We start from the raw sequence: 20,939 nt of genomic DNA, 5'->3' as shown, positions 1-20,939 counted from the left end.
AATAAATATTGGTGTTACAGAGATGCTATGTTTTTTCCAGAAATTCAGACAAAGCTTGAAAAACTTGGCTGTTTCTCAACTTGTAAAGCTCTTTCTAATCAAAGACTCTCAAAACGAGACCGTGTTTTTCTCAGCCTTAGTCCTAAACTTTGATGTTTGTCGTCATGCTGGTGTAAGCAGGGTTAACTGCAGAAGGACTTTGACTCCACAGCTACATTGGCCAGTGACGTGGGCTTGCTGCCGGCTGTTTGTTGTTCAGATTTAGCTGATATTCTCTCTTGACCTATTCAGATATTTAGCAGATTTTTCAAACAGCTGCGCCAGCAGTGTGATCATAGATGATTTATCCTCTTTGGAGTTCTGTCACTTGTGTTCTGGTGCTTTGAAGAGTCGCGCATAAAAGTATTGAGTTCCAGATATCCTTTGTTGCTCAACTAATTGGCTTCAGCTTGCGTTTGTAATGGAGATGAAGTCCCTTCAGTTTAAAGTATGTAAAGTCTCTATTTACCATGAGTCCTCAGTGTTTTCTTGATTTCCTTGTTTGTTTTTGCCTAGTTTGAACCTTTGAAGTTCAATTGGAGCATTAAGTCACCAGCAACATGATGGTAAAGACGATGGCTTCTTGGTTTACTGGAAGGATGTAGGGGACAAAAACATCTGCAGTGTTTTATCCCTGATCATTGTGACCACAAGGTGATGTCTCGGTTAAATACATTTTAATATCTTGTTGATCAGTTTTCCCTTTTTTTAATCCATTGATCAATTCTTCAATTAACTTCCACTTATCAAAGCTCAGGGTTGCTTACAGCCGGAGCAGAAATTTGCAGAACCCTTCCCCTCTGGTCACCTCGTCTAGCTCTTCTGGGAGAATACTCAGGTATGGGAAAAAGCCTGTCCCAGGAGGAAGTTAATTTGCTAGAAAGCTTGCATCAGATGTCTTGGGATAGAACTAAGTTGGTGATAGTGAAGTTATTGAATATTTTTATTTGTGGATCGTAATTTGGAGACGATACCTAGGATACTTACAGCCAGTTCCATATTGACATCAACATCTTTTGTGCAGCTTAGGTCTTGTTTTGATGACAATCAGCTTGTAGCTTATTGTATGTGTCTCAGTGGCCGGACAGAGACAACATTGATGATTTTATATCTCTTTATTCATGAGTTATTGATTGCAGAAGTGGGAATCTGTGAATATCTGTCCAGCTTTACCAGATCAGCCACCGGGGGCCGGGAGTGATTGCGTCGGCCCACTGGAGTTCATCCCGGTATGCCAGCTGGCCAGTACACCACTGGGTACGTTGTGTTTCCAATAATTACTTGTATGGGGTGAAACACGAGCTTTCAGTTGCTGCTAAAGTCCCCAGACTGTTTATGCTGCAACATCATGCACGTTGTTTCCCGCGAGGCGCTCTGTCACTTCTCAGCCGCTCGCGGCTCCAGCTGACTTTTCATCAGCGCTGAGACAAACAAACAAAAAAAAGCGTTGCTGCTTGAAGCTTCTCTCACTCTCATTTTTTAACTTGATATACACAAGCCACAGACCCAGCAGCACATATATCATCTCCTCCATGTTCTACATCTTTAGTGTTGTTGTCTTCTCCGTTTAGATCACACAACCAAATACGTCACAGCAGCTTCTCTCCAACCCGCCTACTTCTCATCTGGGTGTCTAAAAACAAATGAGGGCAAGGCGAGTGGAGGCGAGTGGAGGCGAGACGAGGTGTGGCAAGTCGAGTCGCGCTGAGTAGGTACTAGTATAAAAGCGTACATAAAACATAAAGTGTTTATGTGAGGTATAGATGACATAAAGTGCGTTACTGTCGTAAAGTCAATTTCTTCCCATCTTCGCTTGACTAGTTTTGTCTGACGCGAGGGCCCGGATGTGTGGCACAAAGAGAGAAATGAAACTGAAAATGAGAATGAATTAGAGAGCTGAACTTTTCAATAGAATGAAATACAGTCAGATTCAGATTTTAAAAGCAATTATTTAAATCAATCAATTCAGGTTCAAATTGAATGATTCACATTGAGATAGAAAGAATTGAAACTCACTTCCTACCAGCACAAGATTTATCCAATACTGAGGCGTTCCCAGGACAGCTGATGCAATCTTTATAGCATCTCCTGGAGGAGCGGTGTCTCTACTCAATCCCTTTCGGATGACTGAACTTCTCATCCCCTCTCCGAGGGAGACGTCAGTCACCTGACGGAGGAAACTCATTTCATCTGCGATACGCAGCATCTTTGTTTCAGTAAATACGCACAGTTCATGAACACAGGTGAGGGTCATCGCAAAGATTCATGGGTAAACAGCCTTACCTTACCACGTCTGCTCGTGTCTCTGAGGGGGCCAAGATCCCAGTTCATGTACGCAGCGCTCGTCCTTAAAGATTATTCTGATTTGAGGATCGTAGCACTTTCAACAGCTTGACATGAATAGAAGGAGTGTAGTTTTTCTCAGCTCCCTGTTTTCTGGGCTTGTGTCGTCATTGCTGGATATGTTGAACATAAACTGGCATTTCCATGCTGTTGTTGATCACACGTCTGGACAAGCTTCCTTCTAATGGAGCGAAACAGAACTAAAGTCTAAAGCCTGAATTATGGTTCTGTGTCAAACCAACGCAGAGCACACGCCGTCACCGTGACGCCGTTGTGAACCCTTCGGACTTCTCCGTCACTCCATTTCGTTGCGTTGCAGTACCCCCCGCGACCGCTAGTTTGCGATCTTTTCCTGAATGGTTTTTCTGACTTTTTCCAGTCACAGTGAATCAAAGAGATAAGGACAACTATTGTGCAAAAAACCAAAACAAAAAAAATCCCACATACACGAAGAAAAGAGCGCTGAAAGTTCACCACTGCTTCAAACCGGAAACCGGAAATGCGTTGCTACCAAGTGAGCCAATCATAGCCCTCTCCGTCTGCGTGTTGGTCTGCGTCACCTTGACGGGTAGTTACAATTTTCGGGAGGTGCACGTCAGTGACGGCGTCAGTGACGGCGTCAGTGACGCCGTGTGGTCTGCGTCGACGCGTACCACACGCGTAGGCGTCGTTTTGACGCAGAACCATAACTAAAGTCTAACTGGATCCGTTGATGACTCGTCACTAAAATGTGTCACCGTGACCTGAAAAGGTGTGTGTTCTGTTCAATAAAATTTGCATCCAATGTCACCCCCCCACCCATGTTAAAATCATGAAACATGGGTACGGTATAGTTTGTGTTGTTTGTTGTTTGTCTAAATATTCTTCTATAGCTTCTGCAGAAGGTCGCAATGAATATTCAAAGCTGCACTCCGAGGTGGAATGTGGGGTTGGAGATAATGGTCGTTGTCCCATTTGTAAATGACTATTTTTGGGCCGAGATGTGATATATTATCTCAGTGGTATAGGTTAGTAAAGCCGGACCCCAGGGCAGAGGATTACCGGGCTAGTGGGCTGCACCATTATGAAACTCATACGAACAATCATGTCTGGAACACAACACTATCTAAACTCACTTGTTTGCATAACCTACTTAATTTAGACCAACTAAAATCTTTATCTTATCAGTTTCTCTTTGCGTTTGGTCCCTCTGACACAAACGCAGGTTACTGCAGCCGTGCTGTGTTCCCTTAGTCACTGCAGGCTCAAATTCATCCAGCTGGGTTTTACAGTGGGTATGTGTTGTTTGTGTTGTGTTTGTTGTGTTTGGAAAGCACAGGCAGCAAGGTTATCAAAAGAAAAGACTGTGGTGCTGAAATTACTGCAAATGTTTTTTGATATTTTTTGGACAGTAACCCCAGAAATAGTGGCAACTGCATTCCTGTCCCAGAGGTAAGAGACAAGACAAGACAGAAGAGGTCTGAAAGACTTCAACACCATGTCCTGTCACCTGGCCAGCTGCAGCATCGCGCGCACGCACGCACGCACACACACACACACACACGCACGCACGCACGCACACACACACACACACACGCATGCACACACACACACACACCTACATATTGAAACAAGAGTTGGGCAACAAACCGACCCTGAAATGAAAACAGCCTTTAAAAGGCAGCATGACGGCCCAGAAGATGCATCAGATATTTGGAAAACTCATGCGAACTCGCCAACATACAGTATATGTACAGTTGTGTGAAAAAGTGTTTGCCCCCTTCCAGATTTCTTTTTTTTTTTTTGCATGTTTGTCACTCTTAAATGTTTCAGATCATCAAACTAATTTAAATATTAGACAAAGATAACACAAGTAAACACAAAACGCAGTTTTTAAATTAAGGTTTTTATTATTAAGGGGGGAAAAAATCCAAACCAGCATAGCCCTGTGTGAAAAAGTGATCCCTCCCCTGTTAAAAGTAAATACATTTTTAATTAATCTTTGGAAAGCTGAGTTAAATTTCTCTAGCCACACCCAGGCCTGATTACTGCCACACCTGTTCTCAATCTAGAAATCACTTAAATAGAACCTGACCAAGTGAAGTAGACCAAAAGATCCTCAAAAGCTAGACATCATGCTGCCATCCAAAGACGTTCAGGAACAAATGAGAAACAAAGTCATTGAGATCTATCAGTCTGGAAAAGGTTACAAAGCCATTTCTAAAGCTTTGGGACTCCAGCGAACCACAGTGAGAGTCATTATCCACAACTAGTAAAAACATGGAACAGTGGTGAACCTTCCCAAGAGGCCGGACGACCAAAATGACCCCAAGAGCGGAGCAACAACTCATCCAAGAGGTCACTAAAGACATCCAAAGAACTGCAGGCCTCACTTGCCTCAATTAAGGTCATTGTTCATGACTCCACCATAAGAAAGAGACGGGGAAAAAATGGCTGCATGGCAGAGTTCCAAGACGAAAACCACTGCTGAGCAAAAAGAACATAAAGGCTTGTCTCAGTTTTTTCCAGAAAACATCTTGATGATCCCCAAGATTTTTGGGAAAATAGTCTGTGGACTGACGAGACAAAAGTTGAACTTTTTGGAAGGTGTATGTCCCATTACATCTGGCATCAAAGTAACACAGCATTTCAGAAAAGGAACATCATAGCAACAGTAAAACATGGTGGTGGTAGTGTGATGGTCTGGGGCCGTTTTGCTGCTTCAGGACCTGGAAGACTTGCTGTGGTAAATGGAACCATGAATTCTGCTGTCTACCAATAGATCCTGAAGGAGAATGTCCGGCCATCTGTTGGTGACCTCAAGCTGAAGCGCACTTGGGTTCTGCAGCAGGACAATGATCCAAAACTCAGTTCCTCTGAATGGCTTAAGAAAAACAAAATGAAGACTTTGGAGTGGCGGCCTAGTCCAAGTCCCGACCTGAATCCGATTGAGATGCTGTGGCATGACCTTAAAAAGGCAGTTCATGCTCGAAAACCCTCCAATGTGGCTGAATTACAACAATTCTGCAAAGATGAGTGGGCCTAAATTCCTCCACAGCATTGTAAAAGACTCATTGCCAGTTATCGCAAACGCTTGATTGCAGTTGTTGCTACTAAGGGTGGCCCAACCAGTTATTAGGTTTAGGGGGCAATCACTTCTTCACACAGGTCCATGTTTGGATTTTTCTTTCCCCTTAATAATAAAAACCTTCATTTAAAAACAACATTTTGTGTTTACTAGTGTTTTTGTCTAACATTTAAGTGCGACAGACATGCAAAAAAATAAGAAATCAGGAAGGGGTAGGCACTTTTTTACACAACTGTGTGTGTGTGTGTGTGTGTGTGTGTGTGTGTGTGTGTGTGTGTGTGTGTGTGTGTGTGTGTGTGTGTGTGTATATATGCATCTGAATCAATGTGGATGATATTCATCTTTTGTCGCTGAGTTTCATGTTATAATATTAAACCACATGCACTTCAGGTTATGTCTCAGATTACTGCGGTGCATGTAAATGAGTTTGAATCTTTCCTGGTTCTGTTTACTGAAACATAAAGACAAAGAAATTACCCGTCTCTCGCTGAGTCTGGCCCCCTTTGGTGTGGATGCACCTCCCCATCTCCTCCTACCCCCAGGCCATATGAAGCAGCTTTAATGGTTGCTGTTGTTTCACACTAACAGCCAATCTGGCGGTCCTCGTACAGCCATCAGAGGGATGTTAGCACGCAAACAACAGAAGCTATCCAGCTATCAGCAGCAGTGAAAACAGCCTGGAACCTCCTGCGGTTTAGCTCGATTCCAGACCCCCCACATTCTCCCTGATGCAGATGCAGATTAAGACTGTTGGTATGCAAGGTGATGGTTTTGTCATAGGCCGTGGCTCGTATCGGGCTCCGAGGCACAGATTCTGACGAGCGGGAGGGAACCACCATCTGGACTGAGCGCAGCTAGCGCCAGGGAAGGGCAAAATCAAAACAGAACTCTTTTTGCTCAGTTTTTCCTCCCCTATTCCTTCTATCATCCCATCTGCCTCTCTGTCCCTGTCCGTCCCCCTCAGAGCCTCTGTTCCCCTCCCAAGCCAGCCATAATGAGCCCTGCCTGCAGACTTAGAACTATGTTTCACACAAGACTTGTTACAGTAATGACCAGCAATGTTTTCACATCAGTAAATCTGTCTGATTGTTACTTCATTACTGAGCACTTCCATGGGCACCCAAGCTTTTCCGTCACCCTGGCTAATTGTTGCTTTTTTTCTGCCTCCATTTGCCCATTTACTGAAGTTCAAGAAGAGTTGAGGTTGAAATTTTGCTGCGGTTTGCTAAAACAGAGAAGTGCAGCACTGACTTTCATGCAGGATATACACTTTTACACTATTGCTCGTTTCAATGGTTGACACATCGGATCATTTGGCTTTATCCCTTCTGGGAGTCTCAACAGCCGATCATTGTGTTCTGCTATTCGATTAAGCATAGGTTTTTTTTTCTTTTCTTAATACTCAGAGTTACCATCAATGACAAGCCAGAAACCTATAAGCCAGTTTTCTCATCTCTGTATGAAACTTCTTTTTTCTTTTTTTTTTTTTTAAACATATACTGTATATGAGGGGGATCAGGGGGGTGATGGGGTGGCATCCGCTGCAAGTCTGAAATGAGAGAAACACACGAAAACACACAACGGGCACACAAGCCTTTGGAATCTGCAAGAGAGAAAACAAAAGGCAGAGACACAAACAGCAACCACTTCAGGTCTCTAATACTGAATCAAGACGCTGCGATTAACTGTCCCCCAATACTGTGGGGTGAGCATGTAGGTGAGTGAGCAGGTGTGCATGTCTGTGTAACTGTGTTTGTGGGAGAGAAGGCGCAACTCCGCCACCCCGCCACCCAAGAGACCAGAAGCCGACAAGGAAGAAACCCAAACCCAGGTCACCAGCTGCCCCACGGAGGACCAGAAGAGGGCGGGAGGAAACCCCCCGCCAGCAAGGCCCGCCCCATCCCAGTGGTGACAGAGGGAAGCCCCGGGCGGGGCCCCCATGACCACGGGAGGAGGCAGCCAGGGAACCCACGGTGATGGACCAGGAGCCAGCCGAGCACCAGCCACTCGGACAATAGGACGATCATGTGGCCAAGAGGTCCACGCTCTCCAGTCCCACGACCCCCACCCGGCGAGAGGCCAGTCTGCCCAGAGACACGGATTTAGCATAGGTTTAACTTTGGCTGTAGCCTGATAGCTCAGACCTACGTCTAGAAACATGCAGGGTATCAAAAACGGACTGCAGCTCCTCCTCATCCAACAAGCGACAGGTGGCTAGCGCTACGACCAATCAGCAGCCATCAAGGTGACATATTCAGAGTGATGGAAACAAGTCAATGGGAGGGTGGGTAGAAGAGTAGAAGAGTTAATTAAAACTTTTGCTGCAGACTGTCGGCACAACAGCAAATACTTCTAACAGGAAAGATTTGGGTGTTGTCTTCTGTTCAGTTTTCAAAAGAAAAAGCACAAATATTTAACTGTCAATACCAAAGCTAATTCAAATGGCTGCTAATCCTCAGCTGGATCCATCTACACCGTGAACATCCAGATTACATCAGTGCTTTGCCGTCATCATGCTAAGCCTGCCCAGAGATGCTCTACAAGGGCAGACTGATTTGATTGGCTCCCCAAGACTGGGCAAAGTTAATGTACTTCAACTGATGGTAGCTAGATGTACCTGCAAATAAAGTTTATCTTTGCTAGTGGTACGTGCAGACTTCTAGTCTACATTCGTACCATGGACCAGAACTATGAGAACTATTGAACGTTTACTGACTGGTCATCAGTATGTTCCAGTAAAAGTTGGTACGAGGGGAATTTATTGCCATCAATGAGATGAAAGGAAAAATAAAAGTTACTCAGAACATGTGATAAGTGCAAGTAATTATTCATTTAAAAAACTCCCTCAAAAGGCTGAGTGTTTGAGTTGTTCAGAGATACGCAAATTGTCAACAAATCTGACCTTCTCTCCCTGGCACTTTGTACGTGTTACGAGACTAAACCTTAATATAAGGTATTAAAAGCTGTTCTGTCCTAACTGTTTTTGGAATGTGCTGCAAGCTTGAAATGCAAAAATGTTTTTCAATAAATGAATCTCAAAAACATCAAACTGTGACATTAGTTTTGTTGCACACTATCATCAGAAAAGTCTACAACGCCAGACTTTGCTGGAGCATGCTGGTTCTTTACTCGTCACTCAGGGGCGTGTGATGATCCGTTGGTTTATCAAATAAAGAAGGAACGGTTAAGGCTCCAAAACAAGTTTAAATGTGATGACGAGTTCAGGAAGCGATGCGGTTTTATGAACCGAAGTCCTGAAGAGGTTCCTGAAGTCACAGGAATGGAATATATCCAATTCCCATGAGCGCCGCTCTATTGACGGGAGATGTGATGAGCGCTGGTAGTGGCAGCAAAAACAAAGCAACACTGGAAATAAAAAGGTCTTATTGGTTCAGATTTAATCAGGAGAGGGAGAAGCTGCATCTGACAGTTCAGTTTGATCCTCCCCCACTTTGATGTTTGATATTCAGCACTTTTCTCCTCAACAGCTCAACAACATCTCCGTCTTTCCTTTATTTGTTCCTTTTGAATAGTCATTTTATTTTATTTCAATATTATTCCTGAAATTTCTCTGCCGATGTGTAAACATCCCATCTCATCTGGGTTCCTATATTTGTGTGTTTTATTTCTACAGACTGGATTTTCTCCTCGTGGTTTCTGAACAAGACATCGTCTGAGAGTGAAGAGCCTGCACGTCACTCTCCATCAGCTTTCTCACGCTGGGATTTACATCAGCCAGTCTGGTAAGGAATGTGTGCTTTTCCCCTAAATTGACATCTTGGAAATTAAAGCGCCTTCTCTCCAGTGGTTATCATGTTGGGCTGTGTGTATGTGCGCGTGTGTACGTGTGCATCTTTTCCTCCTTTTTCTCCTTCAAGGCTTTTAGAAGCTGCAGTGGAAATTATTTATATGTGCTCGAAGCATTTTGGGGGCAGATTTAGCACAGCAGCAGCATGGAGTGTCATTCAGAGGAGCGCTGTAGAAGAACCAGATCAATACTGCAGCCCTCCCAGAGTGTATTTATACCCAGAAGATGGGAGTTGGTGCCTGCTAAATACAAGAAGAGTTCTGTGTTTTTCTCAGAAAATCTCAGATGTTTTTTTTTTTTTTCATTTTTTTTTGTGGCTGTTTGAATTGCTGTCCAAACATTTATAGCTAATCATTGTTAGTGGGATTAAGACTGAGAAGATCTGGTCTGTTAGTGCAGTTGCGTTGCCTGCATCCGTGTAGGCGTCTGGGTTTTAAGTTTACAGAAATCATAGCCTTAGGGGAGCTACACTAAGCTTTAAAGTGGATGTCTAACAACTTGTGCAGCGACTTGGCAACTTCTGTGACATCACAGACCTGAATCAGGGTAAAAGGTCCAAAAACAAAACTGTATTTCTGTGTTGCATCAAAGTCTTTGTTAAATCATTATGTAATGTTGATGGAACAAAAAAAGGCAGAACTAAAAAACACCAAAGTTTTGTGCCGGGACGGTCTGGCAGCAATCTGACATAAAAGTATGGATGTTTGATCGCTTATGAGATCCTAGCCACAGTAGACGACAACCAGTGGCCCGTCAAGAGCTGTCAGAGCTTTTGGCCAACTGGGAGAGACTGGAGTGAGACAGAAACCCTAAAACTGTTAATCCCAATGGCTTCTGCACCGATTCAGTCGCTGAGAATCAGGACTTTCATGGTTTGGAGCTGAGATGCAGCATCCAAACCTTGTCCAGGAATATTTGCTGGTGCGGTAGTCCCTCCCTCTATGGTGAAACCAGAACCAAAGTCAGTCAGTCGTTTAGCGAGGACAGAACATGCGGTACGTGGACACAAAATCCCAATATTTATGTGTGAAAAAGGAAGGTAATACCGCTCATCATTGCACATAATTGGAGGACGATGGTCAGAGGTTTTTCATTTATTCAGAATGTGCTGATATCTGTGCGGATGATAATTATGCACTTTTCTTTAAAATTCTTGGCTAAATGTTGGCAAATGTAATATCCCAGTTGACCTCCCATGTTTCTTTATTAATTAAATATACTGGGAATAAATGAAATATACTTTCAGAAAGTAGCAACTTGTCCTTGAGTTGGAACCGACTTCTAAGGAGCCCAGAGATTCCCAACGCTGGATTCTGCATGCCTGATTATGTCAGTGAGATGGAGGCGATGGAGGAAACAAGTTTTTTTTTAAACTCCAAGTGAGCTTCTTCCCTGAAAAGCAGAGAAAATGTCTTTTGATCTAAATTGACCTTTTTGTCCCTGGAAAGAGCATAAAACTGCTCCCACATGTACTCGTTTTACATGTCCGACCGGCCGTTTCCTGTTGAACAGTCTTAACGCAGTGTTTAATCTTCTAATTGACATAGACCAAGGTTTTCTTTTTTTTATGTGTAATTTGACCGTGTGAAAGAACTATGAATCAGGATTTTAACATTTTCATTTTTAAAGGGCTGTTCTGGACTGTGGCTCTGAGTTGGTGACAGAAATGACACAGTGGGTTAATTATGCCCGAAGCATCTGTTACAATGAATGTGACGTTAACGGCCAGAAAACAGCGCTCGGTGCCGCTCCACACAACACAGTACTCACCTGAGACGGCAGGTGGCACTACTGAGAAGATGATGCCGCTTCTCTGCAGGAACAGAAAGAAGTTTTCTTTTTTAAACGTTCTTTTTTTCCTAAGTTTGCAATGAATTAGCCTCCTTGGTTTTGGTTGGATCAAATGAATGCCCACAGGGGCAAAACTGCTCATACGAGTCCCTTGGCTGATGGCATCGTCAAAACAGCTGGAGTGGTGCGTCAACAATTCTTTGACCGCAGCAACGTTAGCAGAGTTAAAAACTCCTGACTGCACATTGTGTTTGCTGAAAACCAACATAGCTCTGAGCTGCACTGATGTTATCTGAGTTTCTGTAGCATGATGAGGTTAAACAACCATGAACGAGACTGAACCAGGCAGGAAATCCACTTCAGAACCAAAACTAAATCTAAAACGAGCCCACAAGCTGCTCAAACAGCTGAGCTAGTTCTAATTCTTATTCTTTGATGTTTGTCATAGCAAGTTCTGTCACTTGTTGTAGTTACAGTCAGTGTAAAAATGTCGAGCTGTGTGTGTGTGTGTGTGTGTGTGTGTGTGTGTGTGTGTGTGTGTGTGTGTGTGTGTGTGTGTGTGTGTGTGTGTGTGTGTGTGTGTGTGTGTGTGTGTGAAGGTCCTGTGGTTAACTGAACATGCTGTGCAGAAATATGGAGCTCTGACTGATTGATGTTCTCAGCTTGTGGCTGCAGCTGACCTGTAAGACCTGTAATGAGGTTTTACCCGTCCCCACACACACACACACACACACACACACACACACACACACACACACACACACACACACACACACACGTTAAGCCACCCCCACCTTGTTTTCCAGTCAGGGGTGACCTGGCATGACCACAGGGCACTCACCGACAATGCGTCGCTCTCCCACACCTAATCCCTTGACCCCTGACCCCTCTGCTGCAGCTCGCCTCTCATTGGACAGATAACAAATGCTGGAGGTCAGGTGGTGGGTTTGTCTGAGCCGCTGGGAGTTTGGAGCCTTCGTATTTAATTAGGTCGGGTTCCCAGGAGAGGAACCTCTGGGAGGAGAAAACTCGAGCTCTGAACCATGTGCAGAGATACAGAACCACATCTATAAATGGTTATAAGTGAGACTTCATCCCATCACATTTCTGATCAAACAATACCCTTAAAGATTTTCTTCCCCTCTCTTTCCATCATCATTATGAGGTGTGCTGGTCATAAACGTTTCTATGTGGAGGTTGACTCAGAAGGTAAAATTTTATGGTGAAACAACTTGTTCTCTGACTTTGATCACATTTTCAGAAAAACAATAAAAATGTATAATTACATAATTGACAGAGCGATGCAGCTTTTAGAGGTAATGTATCATCTAAAAACCCCCGGCTGCAGAGCAGGACCCTCACGACGGATAAAAGCATGCTTTTTCTATGAGGCGGATGATGTTTGTGATCAAATCTAAACCGAAGGTTGCGTTCTCAGGTCAGTTTTGTCCGATTTTTAACTGGAACCAGAGCCTTTCTGACCCGAAACAAGACGTTTCAGTGACCATGAGAGGATAATGTGCTGCAGGATCGGATTTTTTGATCGTCTTTACAACTTGCTAAAGACGGTTGACATATTAAGAAAATTATGTTAAATCAGAAATGGATGAAACATTACCAACTGTATATGAAAATGTCCCCAACAGCTGAAAGCAGTTTAAAATGAAGGTCTGAGAACTGGTATACCAGAACTGGTATACCAGTTCTCATCTCTTTATTTTAAACTGCTATTCTTAAATAACCTTAAAGGAGCTTGAGGCCGGATTGTGGCAGGATTTATGAAAAAAATGTATATACATTTTAAGTTTTCTAGTAATAATGTCAGATGAAGCGTTCCAAACCAAAAAGAATGAGACCTCTAGTGTATCTCTCCGTTGCCTTGAACAGGCTGTGTGCTGCAAAATGTGCTGCAATTCGGTCCCGAATTTCCCGCGCTGGGCTGCGGATGTGACGTCACATGACGCTGCATGTGCGTTCTCCCCGTTCTCCCGTGCCGGCTTCACTGTTGGCTGCAGTACCCCCGACGGCCGTCGTGGTGAAGGGTGACGCTAAAGAGTCTCATTTCTTAAAAGGAGCCTCAAGCTCCTTTAATAATCGATTAATCAACATAAAACTTGTGAAAAATGGCAGCCTTTAATTTTTTGATTAATGCATGTTTTATTACCAATTTATCTAACTTTTAGACTCTAAAAATAAGTACAAGACACAAGGTACATGTGACATAACAAATATTGTAATTCAGACGTTATCGTTGGCTGCATCACCCTGTCAAAGTTCCCCACCACCCTTTTTCGGTACAGGTAACCTCTTACTTATAAACTCTGGAGTTGCAAACTTTCATACAAATGATGAAACTGATTGTCAAGTCCAAATTAGCAGTAAGGATAATGCACTTGGTTGGGTTTTCCTGCAGGTGTTGGCAGCAGGTACCAGTGATGCTCTTTAGTGCTGCTGTCTTATCAACAAAGAAAAAAGACGGCTTGTCGCAGCAGGAGTCATGTTAACATCAAACCCTAACGATCCAATTTCAGAAGTGAGGAACACTAGGGGCTGACTCCAAAATTAAGTCAGTGTCCTTCTGACTCTGCGACGCTAGGTGGCACTACACGGCAGAAGAATTAGAAAACAAACGCAGCAAATTTGAAGCCGACATAGAAGGAAGACAACAACACACATAGATATGGACGCCAACAACGCAGCAGCTCTGTACATTTCGTACATACTCAGCCTGATCATGTTGCACGTGAGATGCATGCAAAGTCTTCCTCTTCTTCTTCTGCTACTGTGTTGTCATAATGCCAATACTGTTATTATTCCCGCTTCCGTGGTCTCATCACTTCCAGAAGGGGGAGGCCAGTCAATAGCTTGGCTAACCGTGGTTTGCTGAATGAGATGCAATGCTTTGGGACTTCTCTAAAGATTTGGTCCCCTTCTGGCACACCTGCATGCCACGGAACTCATCACTTTTGCACCTCAGAATTTCTTCAGATTGGTGACCTTTTCAAAACACTTGATATATCAGTTGGCACACCCCATTTCTCTGCTAGAAACTTAGGTATATATATCAGATATATCCATATAAATGTGGAGACTCTTCATTGGTAGCTATCCACTTCTCAAGACACTCCAGGCCTTGCACATCAGCACAGAACCAGTCACAGTTCTTGCCAAGAAATTTAAAATGTAAAAATACAGGTACATTTTGAACTGTATGTTCTCTATTGTGTCTAACCCATGATGAACACAATTACTCAAATGATGTGCTGGGGAACCCATAACAATCAGAGTCTTGTTCTGCAACAGACTCTTCAGGTTTGCAAACATATACTTTCCTCCTTTATCATGTTGGATTCTTGCAAAATTTGCATCTGCAGTTGACTTAACTGTCTGCAGCTCTCCGGTTCTCCGGCAGGCTGGTCCATAAAAATGGGACATAGTATTGGAAAGCAGACTCACCGTGGGTTAAATTTTAAGAAAGCCGGTGCTGGAGGACCTGAGGGTCCACCAGAGTTCATAAGGTAGAAGCAAATCAGTAAGATAAGAAGGCGCAAGACCGGGAGAATGATAAGAAGTACCTTAAAATAGATCCTGAAAGACACCAGGAGCCAATGCGGTGATTTTGAAACCAGTGTAATGTGAGTCAATTTTCTTGTCCTCGTCAACATACGAGCAGCTGAAAAAGGTGAAGAAGAAACTGACGGTGGGAAATCTTGGGAGGAAGACCAGAAATCAGGTCATTACAGTAATTGATGTGACTTGAGATAAAAGCATGCATCAGCATGTCCGTGTTGACCCGAGAGAGAAACAAGCAAACTCTGGCTACTTTCTGGAGATGATAAAAACCTGTTTTAACCACACGCTTAACATGTGGGATAAAACTGAGCTCAGAGACAAGAATGACGCCCAGGTTCATTACTTGATCAAATGTTTTTAAAGAGTGCATTTAATTTTGACAAATGTTTGTCTCTCTTAGCCTTGGAACCAATAATTAAAACTTCAGTTTTGTCCTGGTTGAGTTTTCTCCCATCCATGATTTAACATCTAAATACAATTTAAAAGTTCATCAATTGGCCGTGTGTTTTCAAGAGACATTGAAATGTGCAGCAGTGTCTCATCAGCATAGCTGGGAAAATGATTGCCGTCTCCTGACGCAAATGGAGGCATAAATCAATTAAAAAGAATTGTGCCTAGAATTAAGATTTGGGGAACACCACATTTGATTTCATGGATCCCTGAGGAGCATGTATCCATACTTACCAGAAACCTTCTATCTGTGAGGTAGGATTCAACCAGTTAAGAACAGTTCCAGAGACACCAACCAGGTGCCTAAGTCTATTTACAGCGATTGGGTGGTCTACTGTATCAAAGGCTGCACTGAAATCCAGTAGTACATGGACTAAAATCTTGTGTGAGTCCAGTTTGCACCTAACATAATGATGCTTTTTAATAAAGCTTTTTCTGTTCTGTGGTTAATCCAGTACCAAATTGAAATCTCTCACAAACATTATTTTTTTTTTTAATAATTCAACTAAATAAAAACAAGTTTCTCTAAACTTTTGCTTAAAAATGGCAAGTTGGGTACAGGTCTATAGTCATTAAAAAACAACAAACAAACAAGATTGCTTTTCTTCAGAAGGGATCTCACCACGGCTGTTTTGAAGCCAGAAGGAAAGATACCCTTCTGAAGAGAGCAATTCACAATATTTAAAAACATGCCCTCAAAGGATTCATAAAAGATTTTTTAACACGGAGTGGGATTTGGATCTAGAAGGACTCTACCAAGCATCTCTACCAAGACTCTACCAAGCATCTTCACACTAGGACAATACTGTCCAGTGTTTCCTTAGGTAAAAGCAAACTTTTAGTTTAACTGAAAACAGCTTTTTGGTCAAGTAAAATGTTGGTTTTGATCAAATCAGTTTTGCTCCTTAAGTGGTTTGCAAATTATTTGCGTAAAAGGTCAATCTTACGAAGTCTGTGTTTATTAAAATCAAGGTTTATTAGATTGTCAATGGTACAAAAAACTGTGGAGATATTCCTATTTTCAGTAATGAGATTTGCAAAGTAATTGTTCCTTGCCTGTTTACCTTTGGTGTTGTATATCCTAAGTTGTCCTTGTAGAATTTGATCATTTATTGACCTTTTTTGTGTTTAGTGGAGCTACTGACCAGGCTTGACTTAAGTTTTCCGTCGATAATAAAATCACAGGAAGCAGGTAAAACAACTGAAGGAGTCTTTTTATAGACTTCAGGGAAATTTGCAGCCACTTCTGGGGTTAGATAACGTTTCCTCAGAGTTCGCACTGAGGTCTCCCGGTGTATAAAACCAGTGATGTTAAAAAACACACAAAAGTGGTCGGATGCAGCCAAGCCAACAACAGAGGACACACTGCTGGGGCCTGTACTACGAAGCGGGATTTGGGGTTAGCGAGGTAACTTCAGGTTTAACCCTGGGTTTTCAGGACTACGACGGTGGTTCACTTCTTACCGGGACACATCGCCATGGTAACTTATGCTGAACCGCTAACCTGCTCCGGAGCAGGTTATGTTCGAGATACAGATCGCCGGGTGTAAAAGCACCGCCCACTGACCAATCAGCTCTCTTGGAAAATGACATGCCCTTTCGAAGAGAATCCAGTGGAGCTTGGTGCGCGGATCGTGAGAGGATCCCTCCGAAGAGAACGCGTATTCAGGGACCACCAAAACCCCTTTGCTTTCCCTGATGAGTACCTGTATGAACGATCCAAAAAAAAAGGAAAAAAAGAAAAAAGAGGTGGAGGAGAAAATAAAAAATAAATCAATCAATGAATAAATAAAACAAATCATCACCCAAAATCCGATGTACAGTCAATCCAAAACTAATACCAATTAAATAAATAAATCAAGAAGAAATGAAAAAGAAGATGCATTTGTAAGGGGATAGCAAAAAAGGGATTTTCAATTTCGTCCCTCGAACATTCTGAGAAGTCACTTTAAAATACTAAATACCCCCCTCCTGAAAAAATAAAAAATAAAATAAAATAAATAAAAAAACCCAATTCTTTGGTACAGCATCAGCACAAGTTATCGGTCAACAACAATAGTTATAGAACCAATATACAGACTGTCTCAGAAAATTAGAATATTGTGATTTTCTGTAATGCAAACACAAAAACAAAAAAAATGTCATACATTCTGGATTCATTACAAATCAACTGAAATATTGCAAGCCTTTTATTATTTTAATATTGCTGATCATGGTTTACAGTTTAAGATTAAGATTCCCAGAATATTCAAATATATGTTTATATCCCTATGAACTTATGCATTTATACAGTCAGCGATCTTTTGCCAGCTGTCTTTCCTGCATTTTGCAGCTGCAACTGTGTTGCTTTTTGCCTGTATTATATGCCTATACTCATCATATTTCCGTAAAATTATTGTTTGCTCTTCGCTACTGAAATAAGCGGCTCTGGCAGCGGACTTCTCCATGCTTGCGATTGGTCATGCGCTGAAAACACCGCCCCTTTTATGTGCACGCGCTCATATCCAGATTGGAGAAACCTGGGTTGATATACCGAGTTGATAACCGCCGTCGTGTGACCGCTTAGCATGATTGCAATTGTCCCGCTTAGTGAATCTGGATAAGGAAAAGATATCCTGGATATGTTGAACTTGCTTCGTAGTACAGGCCCCTGGTGCATTTGTGCCCAGACATGTTTCTGTTAAAAATAAATATTTTTGTCTTATATCAAATCATTAATGATAAATGTTTTGTTTGACAGCGAGCGGACATTAAGAATAGCCATGTTAATTAGGGGTGGGCAAAAATATTGATACGGTCTCCCGATACGATATCGATATTCAATGTATGTATCGCGATATATTGCCATATCAATATTTTTGCCCACCCCTAGCTGCACTTTATTTTGTGATTTCAGTGTGGGTGAGACACTGCATTTTATTTTTGTCTTTTTAAGTCAGGGGCAAGTAGCTGTACTGTATTTTTGTGATTTCAATTTCAGTGTGAGTGACACATTGCATTTTATTTTAAGTATTTTGTATGTAAGAATAATGCACACACTGCACTTTTCATTGTGTTTCAGTGTGTTTTTTCATGCAAATATGTTGCATAATTAAAATGGAAAGTTTGAATTACATTGTTTTGACTCAGTCTGTCCAATGCATTATCACTATCATCTGATGTACATATATACAACTTGGATTTTAAGATGTGTAATGCATTTTTAAATTTTTCGGTGAACTATGTAGAATATCGCGATATATCGGGATATATCGCATAATCAGGGTATCGCAATTTGTATCGTATCGTGGCTCAAGTATCGTGATGCGTATCGTATCGTGAGGTCCTTCCAAATACCCACCCCTAATGTTAATAGTTCCTTGGTTTTGCATTGTACTGGGTCCAAGGGGCGTAGGCATCACAGGACTGATCTCCCATGAGCAGTCTGCCTGGTCTGTGAGGGGTCCGTCTGTGATGTGAGTTCTGATGGGGTGAGTAGTCACAGAGACAAATGCAGGGGGTGGGCAGTAGGGGGAGCCAGTGGTGGTCGAGGGGGTTGGTGGAACCGCGGAAGAGGAAGAAAACAGTTAGTTACTGGTGTCTTTGATTGTCGAGGTAGCGGGGTGAGTTTTGCGGCTGGAACATGATCTGCCCAGCTTATTCGGGTTAACACCTTCAGCCTTATAAGCTGCTAGAAAGGATGAAGCAAATGATCTAGATCATTTCAAACTATTGAATGGACAATATAGAATGACAAGCTGGAGAATGCAGGGGTTGACAGTCACCTCACATCCTGGATTCTGGACTACCTCACCAACCGGCCACAGTATGTGAGGACACGGGACCACACATCGGACATGGTCGTCTGCAGTGTGGGGGCCCCGCAGGGAACGGTCCTGGCGCCGTTCCTCTTCACCCTCTACACTGCTGACTTCTCCTACAACTCCCCAACCTGTCACCTCCAAAAGTTCTCTGACGACTCTGCTATCGTCGGCCTCATCACTGATGAAGACGATAGCGAGTACAGAGAACTGTCCCAGGACTTTGTGGACTGGTGCCTGCAGAACCACCTCCAGATCAATGCGGGGAAAACCAAAGAACTGGTGGTGGATTTCCGCAGGTGTAATAAATCCCCCTCGACACCGGTGAACATCCAGGGAAAGGACATTGAGATGGTGACATCTTATAAGTACCTGGGTGTTCACCTCAACAATAAACTGGACTGGACTACTAATTCCTCTGCACTCCACAGAAAAGGCCAGAGCAGACTCTATCTGCTCAGGAGACTGAGGGCCTTTGGTGTGCAGGAGAAGCTCCTGAAAACATTTTACAACACTGTGGTGGCATCAGCCATTTTTTACGGAGTGGTCTGCTGGGGCAGCAACATCACAGCTGCAGACAGAAGGAGGCTGGACAAAACAATCAAAAGGGCCGGCTCTGTCGTGGGCTGCTCTCTGGACACAGTACAGGTGGTGGGAGAGAGGAGGATGATGGCTAAGCTGTCATCCATGATGGGGAAGGACTCCCACCCCATGAAGGACACCTTCAGAGCGCTGGAGAGCTCCTTCAGCGACAGGCTCCTTCACCCTAGGTGTGTGAAGGAGCGCTACAGAAGGTCCTTCCTCCTGCAGCTGTGAGACTACACAACCAGCACTGCTCACAGTAGACCACAAACAATACAAACAATCCTGACAATAAAAACCATTCTGCAACGGGCATAAATAACATCTGTAAATATCCATCTGTTTTTTCTTTTGTATACTAGAATTTTTTTTTTTTTTTTTTTATTTATTACTATTTTTATTCTCCTTCTTATTCTTATTATTATTATTATTGTATATACTGTTTATAGTGTTATAGTGTTTATTATTATTATTATTGTTGTGTGATATTGTGTGATATTGATGCCTCTTGTTTTGCACTATCCCCTTTGCTGCTGTAACCTGGAAATTTCCCCTCTGGGGGACTATTAAAAGGATTTCTTATCTTATCTTATCTTATTGCAATTAGTCGATTCTGGGGCAATTGTGACTAATTCCAATTTATTATTTTCTTGTCTGAGAAAAGACCTGCCATTTCTGCCTCTCATCATCTGCAAACAGTTTGACTAATAATAATAATGTATTTATATTAGATTTTTTTTATAAAATGCTCGGACCACCAGAGGTCGGTGTTGGCTCCTGGGTTTGTTGTTGGGGATTCGGGGAAATGTGGTGTTGAGGACGGTCAGTGAGGTAGGAGGAGGTCTGATCATTATGGATTTCAGTATGAGGAGAAGGACTTTAACCTGGATGTGTTGGAGACCAGAGCAGAGTTCTGGATATGTTGAAGATTACTGAAAACTTTGGATAAAATCAGCCAAGATAAGACAGCAGGGATAGCCTAGCTCTAATCATTTTTAGCTTGTGTTAACTTCTGATCATTGAACATGCTTCATTTTATGTACAAGGTAATGTTTTTGACATAAATGTGATAAAACAGAAGACAATGTTTTCCTATGGAGCTTGAAACTACAGATGTCCATGATCTGGTCCCTGTGGAGCTGATACCCAGCAGCCTTTGGTTCATCTGCATTTGAAGAGCAGGTCTTACATATAAGTCTGTTTGCAGTTGTTTTCATGTTTGACTTAAGACTATTTCCACCATTTAAGTTTAGAGCCATTTAACTCCACTTCTGTTTGCCAGGTCACGGTGCAGACATTAATTTATTACCCACGTTGCCACTGCGCTTCTTTGGAACAAACAGTCAATATATTGACCTGTCAGTAAACAAATTGATGCCATGTCTGGTCATCGATTAAGTGCTGGGTCATGGTTTCTGATGCATAAATGACTGTTTACCACTGTCAACTAAGTTTGTGCTTCCCAACTTCCAAAGCAAATCATTTG

At 42.7% G+C, this 20,939-nt stretch overlaps 1 protein-coding gene across 1 annotated transcript in view; it reads left to right on the top strand.

Moving 5' to 3' along the window:
• large2 (LARGE xylosyl- and glucuronyltransferase 2) overlaps positions 1-20,939 on the top strand; it is a 163,687-nt gene that overhangs the window by 54,900 nt on the left and 87,848 nt on the right. The window contains exon 2 of the mRNA XM_061738909.1: positions 9,084-9,192. The gene's annotated coding sequence lies outside the window, so the exon portion shown is untranslated. The remainder of the gene's footprint in view (positions 1-9,083; positions 9,193-20,939) is intronic.

The sequence above is a fragment of the Cololabis saira genome, chromosome 2, assembly GCF_033807715.1.
Source record: "Cololabis saira isolate AMF1-May2022 chromosome 2, fColSai1.1, whole genome shotgun sequence".
NCBI classification, from domain to species: domain Eukaryota; kingdom Metazoa; phylum Chordata; class Actinopteri; order Beloniformes; family Belonidae; genus Cololabis; species Cololabis saira.
This window is presented reverse-complemented; position numbering and strand designations above follow the sequence as displayed.